This window comes from Equus asinus, chromosome 22, assembly GCF_041296235.1.
Source record: "Equus asinus isolate D_3611 breed Donkey chromosome 22, EquAss-T2T_v2, whole genome shotgun sequence".
Lineage (NCBI taxonomy): Eukaryota > Metazoa > Chordata > Mammalia > Perissodactyla > Equidae > Equus > Equus asinus.
In genome coordinates, this window is record NC_091811.1 from 48,427,759 (window position 1) to 48,444,906 (window position 17,148).

Here is a 17,148-nt window from a genome sequence, read left to right on the forward strand (position 1 = left end):
TAAGATAAAGAACTTATCACAGAAGGATGCATTCATGGGTGACGTAGCTAGATGAGGTCTTCCAGCTATCTCTTTGTGGACCTGGGTGTCAATAGCGCGTATGAGACTGTGCCCCCTGAGTCAGAGGAGACACCACAGTGGTGGGGTGCTGTGGGCTTAGAGCCTGGCCCTCTGCAGTCTCAGTAGACTTTATTAATAACTCTTACTGAACACAAACAGGAAACAGCTGTGACCATCGACACCCACGCAAAGGCATTCACATGACTTGTGTGTATAACTGGTCAGTTCTCCTTGGCTTCGTCTGCAGCCACATCTCTTAACTCCTCTTCCCTTGATCGCTACACTCTAGCCATACTGGATTTTTTTAGTTCCTCATGGATATCATATGCTCTCTCACCTTTGGGTCTTTTCCTTCTGTTTGCTATTCCCTCCAAGCCCCAAACTCCACGTTTCCCCTGTTTGCCCAGTTAATTCTACCTCATCCTTCAGTTGAAATGCCATTTTTTTCAGAAAGACCTTCCCTGGTATCCTAGACAGCAGACTATACTCCTCCATTTGTGGCATGCATCCTGCTTGTTTAAGCTGACTTCCCCACCAGACTATAAGCTGCCTGAGGACGGAACTACTGTATCCCGGTGCCTAGCACAGTGCCTGCCACACCAGAGGTGTTTGGTAAGTATCTCTTGAATTGAAAACAATGAAGGGAGGTTTAGAACTGAACATGAGGGTCAGTAGAGCAAGAGCTCTGCAATGAGTAGCTGCAAATAAGATTGGAAAGGCAGGGAGAAGAGAGGCTGTGAAGAAATTTGTGCTGGCTGACCACAGAGTTCGGATTTAACTCTCGATCTTGAATGATCTAAATCAGAAGAATGATACAACCTACCTGGTACTGAATTTCCTGAAATCTTACATGCTGAGAATATTTCTCATTACCTTTAAACTTACAGGACAGCTCAGCTTGTTTTAAGCTTTTCATATTCTATCTCCTATCTTTCAGATCCTTACAGATATGCACAGTATCATAGAGCATGAAGTTCTGTTATGGTGAAGTCTGAGGACGATCTGAGTTTTCCCCTTATCGATGACCTTTTTCCATTTGGTTGCTCCCATCATTCTTTATCCTTAAATTTTGGTTACTGTACCAGGAGATGGGCTAGTGTTACTTAATCCTGAGTCAGATTTTGCTACGATAAGGTATGCTTTATAGATCTGCAGTTTCAAGACTTTCCCAATTTTAGAAATGCTTTGAGTGATTAAGAGTACAGATTGTTAAATCCGGCTGCCTGGGTTTAAATCCTGGCTCTGCCACTAACTTTGTGACTTTAAAGAGGTTGCTTAACTTCTCTCTGCTTCAATTTCCTCATCTGGAAAATGGAGAGGATAATAGTACCTAGTAGGATTATTATGAGGATTGAATGAGATAATCCTCAGAACTCAGTGCTGGCACATAGTGAGAGCTCACATAAATGGTAGCTATTATTACAATTATTATTATTACCATTCATGTGTCAGATTTAAAAATTTTTCCATTTGTTCTGCTTTCTTCTTCAGAAGCATAAATAATAGCTGTTTTGTATCTGCTGTGTCCACCATTCATAACATGAGCATAAGAACTATCCATGTAGCTTGTTGTATTTTATTTCACCTCCTCATACATACTATGCCCCAGAACTGTGTTTAAATTTCGTTCATTCTATTTTCATTGCTTCCAACATGGCTTTTTATCTCTGTGACATTTTTATTTTTCTCTCATTTCTTTCCTGAGCTTTGCTGGCTCACTTTTTATCTCCTTCTATCGCCTTACAAGCTCTTCTTTGAATTATTTTTATGTCTTTTTGCAGCTCTTTTTAATGTAAGGCCATGTTTGTACTTTCTTTGAAACTGCTTAACTTTTAAAAATCGGTTCCCCTGTATTGTTTTTGTTTTTGTTTTTTAGATACATGCTTTCTGTCTTTCTTTGTATTTCTCCTTCTGTCTCTCTCTTATTTCTTCCCTCGGCTTTCCTTCCTTTCTTCCCTCCCCCTTCTCTTCTTCACTTCTTCCTGCCTGCCATTCTCTTCCTCATGTTTGCTGAATGATATAGGAGAGATGGTGGGAGTGGAGTAGGGTAAGAGGCAGAGGAATGAGCCGGAGCAGATCTGATGCAATTGCTGGATGCAGCAAATAAAAATACAGGATGCCCAGTGAAATTTGAATTTCAGATAAATAATGAATAATTTCTTAGTATAACAATATCATAAATATTGCATACTATATTTTATCTGACAACCCTATTCCTAGGGTACTTTTTCCTAGTTCCCTCTCTCTAAATCTGATCTTTCTTTCTTTTCCTCTGGGGGCCCATTTCACCTCAGTTTCTGGCTTTCAAGAGATTGATGGGCCTCACAGCAAAGGCTCCTAGGGTCTTCCGCCTTCATCCTACCACATTTCAGTGGAAGATATAAGTTGAGTGGCTCAGACTTAGGTATTAGAAATAACATGGCCTCTCCTTCTGCTTCACTGTCATTTTTTGTTGTATAATTGGGTCTCTACAGGATAGCCCCCTCTGTTCTCATGGATGGCTGAAACCGCTCGGTTTTATTGTCTCCCTGATGGAGAAGAACCAGCTATTCTTTTCAGTAGAACCGTCCCCATGCAAAGTGCACAAATGGAGGCTCCGTGGCACTGTTCTGAGACTCAAGGGGGTGGCACATATGTGTATGGACCCCCTAGCTCACTCATCTAAGCTCCTTTCCTCCTCGCTGCCCAGCAGCCACCCAGTGGCCACCGTCAGGCCTGCAGGTGCACACCCCGGGGAGAGGCGATGGGCGGGAGAAGTCGTCTCTGCGCTCAGCAGGACAGACAAGGAAGAGGTCTCTCTGCTGCTTTGTGAACAGGGCAGGCGCGTGCCTCTCCAGAGCCTTTACACTTTCCTCCAAATATTTGCATATCTTACCCAGATAGTTTATACTGGAAAAGCAAGAGAAATGCTCGATTCTTTCCCTTTATTCACCAGTTTTCAGAACAATGAGCTGATGCCTTAGTAACCCCAAAAATGGAGAATGAAATTTTTTAAAATAAAAGAATTAGAATGAACACACGATTTTTAAATACATTTTATATGTTTCAGCATACGGTAGTCATTATTTTTTCCGTTTTTTTTAGGAAGATTAGCCCTGAGCTAACATCTGCTGCCAATCCTCCTCTTTGTGCTGAGGAAGGCTGACCCTAAACTAATATCCATGCCCACTTTTCTCTACTTTCTATGTGGGACGCCTACCACAGCATGGCTTGCCAAGCAGTGCCATGTCCGCACCCGGGATCTGAACCAGTGAACCCCGGGCCGCCAAAGCGGAACGTGCACACTTAACTGCTGCACCACCGGGCCAGCCCCCATTATTTTTTCTGATGCTCAAGCTGTCTCATCTTTGCCCAGTGAGAGCCCTCTCTAGTGGGATCCTGGTCCTTTTGACATGATCTTTGATAGCTTTTTTGTGTTCTTAATTTGAAATTTGAGTTAAAACTTATCTGCCATCTCTCCCCTAGAACATGGGCTATGGAATCAGACATATCTGGATTTAATTCCAAGTTCAACAGTTACAATCTGTGAAACTCTGGGAAAGTTACCAAATTTCTCTAGTTCAGAGTCCTAACTTATAAAATGAGGATGATCATATGTATTCAGTGGGATCGCTTGAGGGCTAAGTGAGATCCAGTATATGAGACACCTGACATATAGTAGAGACGTAACAAACTCTAGAGCCTGTTATTAAAATTAGAGATAAAACCCTGCTATTATGCAAAAGTGATGTGTTGCTTCATCATTACCCTTTAGAAGCTGAGGTGGTTAGAAAAGTGAAGCTAACAATAATTTATATTTATTGTGTACTTATTGTAACAAAAACACTATGCTAAACATTTTTACTTTACTTCAGTTATTTCTCTAAATAATTCTATAAGACAAGTATATTGTAACATTATTCCTATATTATAGATTATGAGTCTGAAGCTTAGAGAGGGCAACTGGCTCATTCCAGTGAGCTAGGAAGTGGCAGAATTCAGAATAAAACTCTCTGACCCCAAAGTATGAGCACTTGGCCCTTGTGCTGCATGAATTTGTCCTATTTAAGGTGTGTTATATTGTTCTGAGATAATAGTCTGGGTAAAATTTCCTCTAGATATTCCAAGATTTCCAAAGATTATCCTGGCACTTATTATTTACTTACCTTATCTGACTACTTTTCTCCAACGAAAATATTGCATTTTAAGCGATAGCCAACTGGAGCTGGAAACCAGGTGCTTCACTGACAGCCTTTGGTGAGGAACGAGAATCGATGTGAATGGCTCTGTGCTAGGAGAGGCCAGGAAAGAAAGAACGTCGAGAGCAGGGCAGTGTTCACTTGCTTTTGTCTTTTATTCATGTATCTTTCCCGTTTTTAAATTTCTCTCCCTCTTTACCTTTTTCAATGTGGTATTTCCGTATACACATCTGAAGTGTATATGTTTTTATGTTAAGAATCACTTCTGAAATAATGATTTTTTAAGTCATTTGGAGTCTTTCACGTTTGAAAGCTTTAATCTGATCCTAGTCACTTCTTCTGGTGTAGCACTGGACCTGCTGTGGGCATCATTGGCTTTTTGTGGCTAAAAATCTCAGAAAGTTTTCTCATCTTGTAGGCTCTCAGATATAACATCATTTTAAAAAGTATTTTGAGAGAGTTAATTCTGTAGTAGGAAGTTGATGAGCTAAGAGTCATGCAAGAAATTTGAAGGTGATAAGAGAAAATTAAACACATACAAAACTTTTGGTGACTTATTCTCAAATTTGTGCTATGCAACTATTCTACAGCAATGAATTGCCACTTAAAAAAGTCCCATCTATGTCTTTTATAAAGATCTATACTGCTATTAAACCATTCTTGTAGAAAAATTTATCCACCCTATAATAGAAATGTAAAAGATAAAAATCAACTGTTCTTTCGACTACAGTTCACTTCACTGAAGTCTTAACCTCAAAGTTTAATTTGGACCTTATAATTACTAGCGCATTTACAAACTGAGGATGAGTTCTGAGTAGTGTAAATAGCGCTATATGTCAAGTTCAAGTAATACAGTAAAGTTATTTTCATTTTGCAGTGTGCTTCCTTTTAAAAAATATTAACTTCATAGTTTTCTCCTTTTCTGCAGAAAGCAGACTTGTTCATAGAACTTTTCGGGGCTGAAATAATAGTTTATCTTCTGATTTAATTTTATAGGAACAATTATGTAGCCTTCTTTTCTTTGGAAATTATGATGGTTTTTTTTCTCCTTAATAACTCTGATCATACCAGCTAATTTTAATCTAATGGAAACGTATGGCAAGGAGCCCAGAGATGGCTGGGCAGAAGCGTTATTGCTTTAGGGGGATTAGGAAAAGATTTGTTAGTTTGGAGAGTTCCCCAGCCATTTCTACCCATGAATTCACACAATGATGCACGTCAGTCTCAAACTGCTTACCTCCCGTGTCCATCCCTGTGCTCCATGTTCGTAATCTGCCAGGTGCTAAGTTTTATTTTAAAGACACTAGTGGAAAGAAAAGGAAATCTACCTGCAAGATCATCTGGTTAAGAACGATGCCAGTTGGCAAAACCAGATTACCTCAGAAATGTTCTTATGTCTTGTGGTCTTGGTGTCTCATGACTACATTCTACTGATATCCACATCCTCTTTGTGCCTTTTTGATCACAGCCTGTCTGCTGCTCTCTGCCACTGTCCCCAGCATGCCACCAGTAACCATTTCTTCCTCTTCCTAGGTGCTCCTTGCTTCAAGCCCTCAGTTGTTATTCCTCACCTCTGGTCTCCCTACCTCAGAATTCTCCTCTCATTCAGTCCTTCCTACCACTGATGACACGTTGAGTCTCCAGAATGCACTGCTTTGATCCTGGCACCAACTTTAAAGGCTCCCCATGGCCTACTAGATCAAACCCAAAATCTTCAGTTAGGGCCTTCACAACGTGAATTCACCTTCATTCCTTGCAAGGCTCCAGTAGACATTCTGTGCCTCATCCAACCAGGTCCCTGAAATCTGTGATGAACTAGAAGGCATGGGTCTTCTAGGAGAGTCAGCAAACTTTGGTAAAGGGCCAGATAGTAAATATTTTCAGCTTTGTGGGCCATATGGTCTCTGTTGCAACTACTCAACTCTGCCATTGTGACATGAAAGCAGCCACAGGCAATATATAAATGGATGAGTATGGCCATGTTCCAATAAAATCTTATTTATGAAATTAAACCTTATTTAATTTCATGTAATTTTCACGTTTTGAAAGGTTATTCTTCTTTTGATCTTTTTCTTCAAGCATTTAAAAATGTAAAAAGCATTCTTTGCTCATGGGCTGTACAAAAACACATGGCAGGCCAATTTGACCCATGGGCCGTACTTTGCCAACCCTTGTCCTAGGAGATCACTGATCCTGGGCTTTTAGTCAAGCAGAGCCAAGGACTGCAGGGTGGCAAGAGCAGCATCTCCTCTCTCCACAACGGTGTCCTTTGCCACCCATTGTTAGTGTTCATCTATAGTGCTGGAGCCTTGTGTCACGTGAGGTGCAAACCTACCCAACATCTCTGAATCTCTGCCTAGTGAGAAGAAGGACCCCCACTAGCCACACTGCTATGAGAAGGTGGAACACCACTGCACGTGGCTGGAGCCCTGGGCAACTGTCAGAGTGGGTCCATCGGAGGCAGGGCAAGCCCAAGCTGCTGGTAATATGTGGTACCGCCTCTAACTCAGTCCCACCGGAGTCCTGCAAACTAAAACCTCATGACTGAATTGTTCCCTTTCCACTTTTATGTGAGGAGCCTCTCCTGTGCATTTTTTTTGCTGACAAAATCTGCAGATAGTGTCCATGGCCATATCATGAGGTAGGGGTGCTGAACCTGCAGCTTAGTGCTGCTAGGAAGCCAGAGGGATTTTCTGGCTATCCACTACCAAAGAGAGGCATGCGTACCTTCAGATATCCCCTTGACTTTGAGAACCAGAAGGCAACCCTCTATGCCTTGCCTGAAAACCATGGATAAGCACTTCTAAAAGAGGGACATTGGAGCGTCTCCAAGCTGTTCATGAATTTCTTCAGGAGTGGCAGCGGGAGAGGGGAAAATGTGGGAGGTGAGAGTAAGAGAGCGTGCTGAGTTCTCCTTTTCAATTCCTATCCTTGCTCCTGCAGTTAAATTGCTACCACTGGAAGGGGATGACTTTGAGAACAGCTGGGAGGCAAGAGTCTAGAACTCGGTGCTGACATTGCAAGCCTGTCGATGACCACTAGAGGGTGCTAGAGCCCGAGGTTGGGGAGGCTGCAGCGGCACCTCACATGGCCTGGAGAATTATGAGGCAGCCAAGAAGCAAGGGCTATAGACCAGAAGGATACTGCTCTGCCTGACCATGTGGAGTAAGACAAGCAGAATCTCACAAAATCCAGAGCCTTAGAGGACACAGACCAAGTGACTTCCTACTTTGGGGACAAAGACTGAGCTGGCGTCTCATGAAATTGGGCTGGGGCGAGAGTTGCTTCGTGGCTGCAGTGAAACAGGCGAGCTCCCTGCCTTCATGGATCCTGTGTTGAAGTCATTAAATTTGTTTAAGTGCTAGGAAGCAAAATAAAGAATAAGAATTGGGTAGAGGTGTAGGGGCTTGGATCGTGTTCAGATGAGAGCAGGTCAGGAAACCGGGGAAGGTAACAGATGCTTCTTCCAAAGTTTCGGTGGAGAGGAAGGCAGAAGCTGAGGCTTCACCCCAGGTCTCACTCACTCCATTCCTGCCTTTCCCAGGGATGACTCTCCCAATTTGCTTTTAGAAATTCTTCAAAGCAAAGTATGTGGAGTCCAGAGGAAGATGGTTATTTGCTCAAAAGTCTGTTTAGGAAAATGACATAGGTTTTACAAAATTAATAACCATCTGTAATTAAAATCTAAGAAGATTTAAATCAACATAGGTGATGGGAGGGAGAGTTGGTTGAGTGCAGAGGGCAGTAAAATCTTGTTATGGTTCTTATATTGTTTAAGGGTATAGATTCTGATTAATGCTAGACATTGTTAGAAAAATTTTTTTAGTGTGTGTGTTAATAAGGGAAACCATTAAAAGAGAAATAAACTATACAATTTTCAAACCATTTTAGAGAAAAAAATGAACAAAGACAACTCAATCAATTCACCCAAAGCCAAAAATAGAGATGGAGAGAAGAAACAATCAGAAAATATGAAAAACAGAAAAGATAACATGCAGAAAAAAATTCAGTATCTCAATGAATGAGTTAAGTGTACCTAATTAAAATACAGAGACATGTATTAGGTTAAAAGAAGTCAATTGACTGTCTATAAGAGGCGCACCGAAAACAGAATGACATAGGGAAGTTGAAAATAAAAGAATCAGAAAAGCTGTACCAGCAGATGCTAACAAAAAGGAGGCAGGAGCAGCAGCTCAGATGTAAGAGGATGTTGAATTGGCTTCTGTGTCTCAGTTTTGGTTGAGGGCCCAAATGCTAAAAATATTACAATGGGTACGAACTCCCACAGTCTAAGGCAAGGTACCAGCCTCTCCAAATGGACATGCTAAGAAATGGTCAGAGTGTTTCCCCAGCCTCCAAAAGAGTAGGGGAGTGAAAGGCGTGCTTTGGAGAGAGTTGGTGGATGCTGTGTGCTCCCTCCACTTTCACAGAGATGAGGGAGGGTGTGATTCCCCTTCACCCCCTGCCAAGGGAGGAAGGCTTCATGTGGAGAGTTTTATTGGAGTCCCTGGCATTAGGGGAGCATATGGGCTACGTAAGAAGCTGTGATTAGATTGGCTTGAAGAAGCAGAGGAGAGAGAGGCAAGGCTGCTTCGGGAGCAAGCCACAGTTGCTGATGGAGGCATGATAGGGGAGGCAGTGTGCATGTTTCCTGTGCATCAAAAATGAAACACAGGGGGTGGGAGTATGATGGGCGAGCTGGCATGAAGTCTAAATGGTCTAGAAGAGGAATCTGCCCCCAAAGGATGCCGAGAGGGATGATGGCACCCAGTTAAATGGTAACCCATTGGAGCCTGGGGCTGAGGGAGGAGTAGAAAGCCGCCAGCTGGTATCAAGGGATCAACAGTGGGATGTTGCTACTAGGCGAATCTTTGAGAAACCCACAAAACTGCTCCTTAAAAGAGAGTCAGCTTGGAATATCCAGATCACAAAAGTACCAGTAGTTAACACCTTGGCCCCTTCCTCCAGGCCCAGCCCTGGAGGAAGGAGGTGAGTAAAGGAGAAGAAGTTGGCCACAGCCCTCTGCCCTGTTGCAGACTTCCACGACTGGAGAAGACCCAAGCCTGCATAAAGGAGAAACTGGGTAAAATGGAGTTTGGAGTTCTCATCATCACGCTGGACTGGTCCTCTACATGTCAAAAAGATAATTTATGTCTTTTCTAAGACGAAACCAAAGAACTATGGGACCTGTCCAAGATTTCATCCAAGGGCAAGGAATGGATTGTTTGATGGAGCAAGTTTAGTAAGGAGTGGTGGGAAAGAATCAATTTGTGTTATAACTGTATCCTGTTAATTTCAGCTCATTCAATATAACTATTGCATTAAAATAAGATGAATTAGAATTCGTGGTGAGAAGCGTTAAATAAAACCAAGGAGGATATTTTATATTAATGAAATGAGGACCTCTATAACAATGTTGCTCTTCCTGTATTCCTCCTTGCTCTCTTTCCATCAATGCCCTTAGGAGATTTTCCTTTCTCTCTCCTCCCTAAGCCTCCAGCCTGCCTCATACTCTACATTCTATACATGTAACATGGGTTCCAGTTCCCTTCCTCTGTCCTCTTCTGGTCAGAATTCCCTCCATCCCTCCATAACCTTCACCCACGAGAATGAAAGGGTAGCACCATCAATGCATTTCTGTGTGACCTTGAGCAAATTACCTACCCTCACTGAATTTCAATTTATCATAGGTTAAATACAGATAAAAGTTCCTGCCTTGAAGATTGAATAAAATAATGCTTATAAATTGTTTAACATGGCATCTGGCACATAATAATAAATGGTGGTTATCAGTAAAACAAGGTTAGTGATAAAACAAATCTATATAACCATTACATCTTTTCCCAATAGCAGAAAATGAGACTTCTCTTTGATACGTGCCAATCTGGCACATATAAAAGTTCAGGATATGCTGCCTGACGATGGTTATTATAATCACAACGAAATGGTAACAAAAGCAGTATTCATTGACAAGAAGATACTCCAGAAATGTGACAGCTGAAAGCAAGTGGCCCAGGAGAAAGAGCAATGTGGGTAATGGAGCCTAGTAGATTATTACTAGGAACTGACGGGAGCAGGCAGATTAGGCTGAGATACTGCATTGGAGACTTGGGTGGCACATGTCCAGCATAAATTCCTTGCAGCCTCCAGAGCAAAACCAAACACACAAAGAGAATATTTGATAAATATCCTCTGTGTATAACATTCAGATAGCCCCCGCTGATCACCTTCATTCTTTTCAGCTGTTCTTATACGTAGAGCAGTGTACCATCATATTTAAGTATGAAGGACAGCAATAAATCTGTTTAATCTAACCTCAGCACCATCACATAATGGCAGAAACATTAAAAGAAAATGCGGATATCTAAAGGCTAAGGGAATTGTAATTTGGAATAAGCAATGGATTCTATAAAGCAAATTGCTTCTGACAAAACCAATTGCAGTTTTGATAGAATTATGAAATCATTCCCTTATGGGATGGCAGTTATATTTGAACATTATCAAATCATTTGCCGATTCCTCATGCAATTTTAAATAATTCAGATTGGCCTTAAACACGAGCAATCACAAAATGGAATGATTCAATGAAAGCTGGATGAAGGTCTGTAGATAAAGAGGTCATGGTAATAACAATATGGGAAGCTCCAAATGGGGTTTGAGTGGAATTGCACTCCCTGTGTTTAATATCTTGATTGATAGAGTGGGTGATGGAGTAGCAATATGAAATGTTGCATTAGTTCCTTCTCAGGAGAGTGTTGAATGTAAAGAAAAAAGAACAATGGGAATAGAGAACCAGAGAAGTTAAAAATTGCAGCAGAAAATAAAAAGCTGCTCTTTAGGTTGTAGAATTCAATGTAAATTATGTGGTGTAAAGTGTTCCAAAACACAGGGTTTATTGAGAATATGTGGTCACGCCTAACAGGCAATTGGGTCGTGACAAACAGGAAATATGAAATAAATTCATGACAGTTTCTCTTTGCATTCCAACCCTCTCATCCCAAAGAGTTCAAGCTGATGCCTAGATACTTCGTAAAATAGGGAAAACTAGGAACTAGAACTAGTAACTGAACTAGTTACTACTACTAAACTACTAAAACTAGTAACTGAGTAACAATATCACTATAACTTGTAAATAATGTCTGTATGTAGGTTGATTGAGAAAACTGGATTTAACTTTCCAAAAGCAGTGCTTTCTTCCTATTTACTTGTTTGGATAGCAATTTAAAAAATAAGTGTCAGAGATACCGGATTGAAATTGAGTATCGGAACATTTTGGGGGAAAAATAGTAGGAAAATAAAGTCCAACCAAAAGAGGGTCCAGCCCTCTCAGGTATCTGGTTCCACAAACTTTAGACATATTTCGTTATAGACAAAGTTGGGAAAATATGTTTGAATCTTGCCAATAATCAATATCACTCATCAAAATTGTTATTGATTAGATTAGAATTTTTGACCTGGAAAGACCTTAGAGATTTGCATTTTATAGATGAGAAATTGAAACTCAAAGTGATTTAGTAACTTGCTCCAAGTGACACAGCCATTTTGAGGCAGAGCCCATTCTCTGCTCCAATGCTCTTTCCACTCTGCCACAAGTGGCCACTGGGTGAATGATGATGCACATGCTATGGCTAATCTCTCTCCTTGTTGAGTACTGGGTCCAGAGCTTGGCTCTGGGAACCAAGCTACTTGGGTTCAAATCCCAGCTCCACCCTTTGCTAGTAGTGTAACCTTAACCTCTCTGTCTCCCAATCTGTAAAATGGGGATAATGATAGTACTTGCTTCATGGTGTTGCTGAAAGGATTAAATTAGTTAGCTTGGGTAAAATGCCTAGAACAGTTTTCTGGCACATGGTAGATGTTAAATAAGTGTTATTAGTATTACATTTGTGATTGAAAGTCTAGATTTCATGCTGCTAAATTTGATGTAAAACATCATGGAGTTTTTTGAGAAGCGTTCTTGGAATTTATGAAAAAAGGAACAATTTGCTTCCCGATAAAGTTGTGTGTCATTTAGTATGTCCTAAATATAATGTATTTATAATATATTCATAAGTTTTTTTTGCATAATTTTAGTTGGGAGAATATCATAAAGAGATATTCCCAAAGTTATTTTTGTTCAGGAAACTTTGTATATATTTTCATTGTATTTTGTAGTGAAATGCCTGTGAAGGTATTCTATACTCATCATTGCCTAAATCAGATACCTTCTAAGGTCAAGTCCTCAAAGCCACATGGAGGACTGGAGATATGTACACACAGCCACACACACACACACACACACACATATATATGTATACATATATATATATATATATACGTATATATTTTTCAAATATTACTTTACTCTCATCCTTGTAGTTTAGGAAGAAGCAAAAGCAAGAATCCTTTACTTGATGCAGAAGATGACTGAGAACAGACTTAAGCACAAAAGAGCACTTAACAACTGAAAAAACTCCTACTTCTTATTTCATTAGTCATCAATACGGTCTAACTATTTTGCATATTTTCTAAGGGAAAGAAAGCTAATAATTTTTATTAAAAATGTTTTATTATGGAGAATTTCAGACATGTAAGTTAAGATAATGAAGTTGCTTGTACCCACTACTGAAGGGAAAAACTTAGCAACTCCTGGCCAACCTTGTTTAACCTACACGCCTTCTCCAGTGGTGGGTAGGAGCCAGCTCATGCCTCTGAGAGAGTAGATTATGAGCATCTCTCCACAACTCCAAGTTCTGACACACAACTTGATAGCTTGAAATCAGCCACGGTGTGAGTATTTACACCACGGCGATCAGCAGATGGTACAAATGCTACAAATCAGGTCTATCCCAACCCCACTCCCAAGCTGGTTGGTAAACATTTAGCACCCCACCACTACCCCTCTCACTTTTCCCTCCCATATTGTTTTGAAACAAATTCCAGACATATTATTTCATTATAAATATTTCAGACTGAAAAGGAAAGGATCTTTTTTATTTAAACATAACCATGATGCTATACAAAAATTAATAATCCTTTAACATCAAATTGCCAATTAGTGATCAAATTTCCAATTATCTCTCTCTTTTTTTAAAGTTTGTTTGTTTGAATTAGGATTCAAATAAGGTCACCTCATTGTAAGTGGTAGATATGTCTTAAGAGGCGTATCTCTTTTAATATATAATTTCACTTCCATCTTCTTTCTTTTCTACCTTGCAATTTGTTGAAGAACCTAGTTTGCTTCTCTGGAAGTTCCCTACAGTGTGGATTTTCTGACTATGTTCCCATGGTGATGTCATACATGTTTCTTTGTCCTTTGAATTTCATGTAAATCAGTTGTTGGATCCAGAGTTTTAGTCAGACTCAGGTTCAATTTTTCTGGCCAGACTACTTCATAAGGTGATGTTTATTTCATTAGGGGACACATGATATTTGGTTATCTCTAGTTTGGTGATGTTGTCAGCTGTTGATGATTACTACCAAATCCATTATTTCATTAGGGGTTGCAAAATGGTTTGTTCTAATTCTAATTCACTATAGAATACTCTGTAAATAGTGATCATTCTTCATCGTCTACTTGGTGACCCAGTAGTACAGTTTGTATAAAAAGGCAGGATAAGTGTTCGAATCCTTCTCCTTTATTTAACAGTTTTTAAAATAATGTGTTGGTTCACTGGCATGTCTTAATGGTGACCAATTCAGCACCCCCCCCACTTCTTTATTTCTTTTTGAGTATTATGAACTCATGGATTTAAACATATTTGATGTCATTCAATCCATTGCAGTTATTACTCTCTTTGAGCCTCAGGGTATCTTATCTTTGGCTAGCAGGAATTTCTTTAAGTTGGCTTCTGAGTCCTCTTGGCAAGACCTCAGTAGTTGTTGAGCGTTTCCTTGAGATCTTGTACATTTCCTGACTCTGACCTGGAGTCAGCCATTTTTCTAAGAACTCTCTTTCCTTTTAGTGAGAAATGGTGTTTAGAGACCGCAATCTGGGTAACGTTTTTAGAGAACAGAGCTAAGAAATGTTTTATTTCGTGTTGTTTTTAAGAGATAAAATAAACTATGAATTGATTCTGATACTTCAAGATTATAGTGTTTGTGCATAAACTCTTCTATATTATATCTGTGCCTCTTTTCTCCTGTGCCAAGGATCCTGTCTATCACGACACCGAGAATGACAGAATTAAAAATATTAAAAATATCCCATAATGGCTAATTTTCTTTGTTATACATAGTAATCTATGGGTAGCAATACCTACCCTATTGACAATGATATAATTACTGAGAAGAGTTTGAAATTTTATTTCTCATACATCTTTTTGTCAGGCATATTCCATGAGGGCTTTAGAGTGAAATAACTGTGTTTTAACATCATTTGGAATTATTCCTTCCTGTGTAGTTCTACCACCAACGGGATATACGTTTAGGTCCATTTGTTTCATATTATTTTATTTTTTTAGAGATTTTATTGAAAATTTATTTTGCTTTATAATTAACTAAGATATTTACACTCTTCCAAAGTCAAATCTGTAAAACAAGATTTGTAACAAGAAGTCTAACCCCACTCTATTCTCTCACCCATAGATACAACCACTTTAAGAATTTTCATAGTCTTTTTAATACAAGCAAAGTTTTTTTTCTATTTTGCTTATTTTCACTAAAAACTATAACTAAAGATGACTCCATAGTAATATATAGAGATACTCTTCCTTCCTTTTTCCCAGCTGCAAAATATCCCATTGTGTGACAGACTAAGCAGTGGTTCCCAAAGTGTGGCACCTGGACCAGCAGCATCACCAACCGTCACCTGGAAACTCGGTAAAAATGTGATTTCTCGGGCTCCACTCAGACCTGCTGAATCAGAAACTCTGGGGTTGGGGCCCAGCAATTTGTGTGTTAATAAGATCTCTGGGTGATTCTGATGCACGTAAGGTTTGAGAATCACTGGACCGTGGTTTATTCAGTCAATCCTCTCTTGATGGGCACTATGGTTACTTTCAGTATTATTTATTTCAAATAACTTCATAATGAATTCCTTGTACATATATTTCCTCATAATGTTGCTAGTGTTATCTTTCGGATAGATTCCTGGATGCAGGATTCTTGGATAAAAGATAAATTCATATATAATTTTGCTAGATATTGTCATGAACAAGTATTATTTCCTTAGCCCTTTACCAACAGACTCCCTAGTCACAATTTCGGATATTTAAGAAATGATATCTCAGTGAAGTTTTCATTTGCTTTTTCTTATGGTTGAGAACCATTTGCATTTTTCTTTAGGCTCTAGCTCATTTTTCCCTAGGGTTAATGAAGCTTTTGTTCCGCATTTTAAGAAGTTCTTTACATAATAGGACTATTAAATTTTTTTCTGTGATCTATATCACAACGATTTCCTCCCAATTTGTCATTTTATTTTTACTTTGCTTATAGTGTCTCTTTCCAAGCAAAAGATTTTTATTATTATGTAATTAATTTTTCCTCAACTCATAGCTCAATGTATTGAGCCTGGTTACTTTTCAGTTTTGGCCCATCCTAAATGTTGCTAGTAGGGAGAGATATGGTTTTTTCAAGGATAACCCTTTGGTGAGAAATTTATCCACAGGAACTTCAGGAGAAAATAAATCGACACTGCTGGAGTATGCAATTTAGTGCAGTGTGCTTAGATGCTTAATACTCTCTGTAACTTCTCCATGATTGCTAACAGGTGTTCAATTGTATTGGCTGAGAAAGTTCAAGCTGGGCCCATTAAATTCTCTCTAGGCTGTGCTCTTATTCTCTTCTTGGCCCTAAACAAGTTAGTGCATTAATGCAGTTTTTATAAAGCATTGATCTTCACACTGTGCTTATTTGTAAAGCAATTCATGTAATAAAAATAGATAGACTCCTGAAACATTAGGAGCCCCTGGAAATGGGCAGAGTGGATTATATTTACTCCCCTGGTGTCAGCTAATTAAGAGAATTCAATGAAAATTCTGTTACCAACTTAAATATTCTGCCTCTGTCTCCTGACATATTTCTACAGGTGCGTAGCCATCATGGCATGACTCATATGGACCCGTTGGCTCTTTTGTGACAATTTCCTAACCCATCTTCCATGAGGAGGTTCACAATGTAGATGTTTCAGCTTCCTTTTATAGAAATTATGTACATGAACTGAAAAGAAGGAGAGACTTTATTTGGAAATCAATTTCTATCTAATTTCCTATTTTGGGGATAGTTTTAGAACTATGGATGACTACAAACTCTTGACATCATCATTAATAATATCTTATATTTGTTTTCTGTTTTTTCATGTATATAGAGCATTTTCACATTCATGGTCTTATTTGAGCCTCACCATAACTGCCCGAGATGGATGGGGCTTTTGATTCTGCGCCCAATTTCATAGTGGTGACTGTTTTTCCCCCATGTCCTCAAGCAATTCTTGAACACCGGCGAGGTGTCCTACAATTCAAGTCAATTTTTGAAAAGCATCAGATTCCAGAGGTTAAGTATTCCATCCCACAAGACTGTCCCCCACTTCAGAGGCCAATCTCAAGTCCAGATTGTTACCTGTGCTTCTGGCCAACTGGCTATAAATCAGAGGTTCCCACAACCCCTTTCTTGGGTTTGATTAATTTATTAGAGTGGCTCACAAAACTCAGGAAATCAGTTTACTCACTAGATTATCGGTTTATTACAAAGGATATTAAAGGATATAAATTAACAGCCACAGGAAGAGATACGTAGGGTGAGGTCCTGAACAAAGGAGCTTTTGTCCCTGTGGAGTTTGGGGCCCAGAATGATGGCACATGGAAATGTCTGGGTCACTAACCTGGAGGCTCTCCAAATCCCTTCCTTTTGGGTTTTTATGGAGGCTTCATTACACGGGAACTATTGATTAAATCATTGACCATTGGTTATTGATTCAACCTCTAGCCCTTCT

At 39.6% G+C, this 17,148-nt stretch overlaps 1 long non-coding RNA gene across 2 annotated transcripts in view; it reads left to right on the top strand.

The window, feature by feature from the left end:
* Positions 1-283: 283 nt before the first annotated feature.
* The window catches only part of LOC123279894 (uncharacterized), a 59,070-nt gene continuing 42,205 nt past the window's right edge, over positions 284-17,148 (top strand). Inside the window, exons 1-2 of one of the 2 annotated variants that reach the window (XR_011496987.1) lie at positions 284-672; positions 14,945-15,038. This is a non-coding gene — a long non-coding RNA (uncharacterized lncRNA). The remainder of the gene's footprint in view (positions 673-14,944; positions 15,039-17,148) is intronic. The other variant, XR_006518295.2, reaches the window with a different exon arrangement.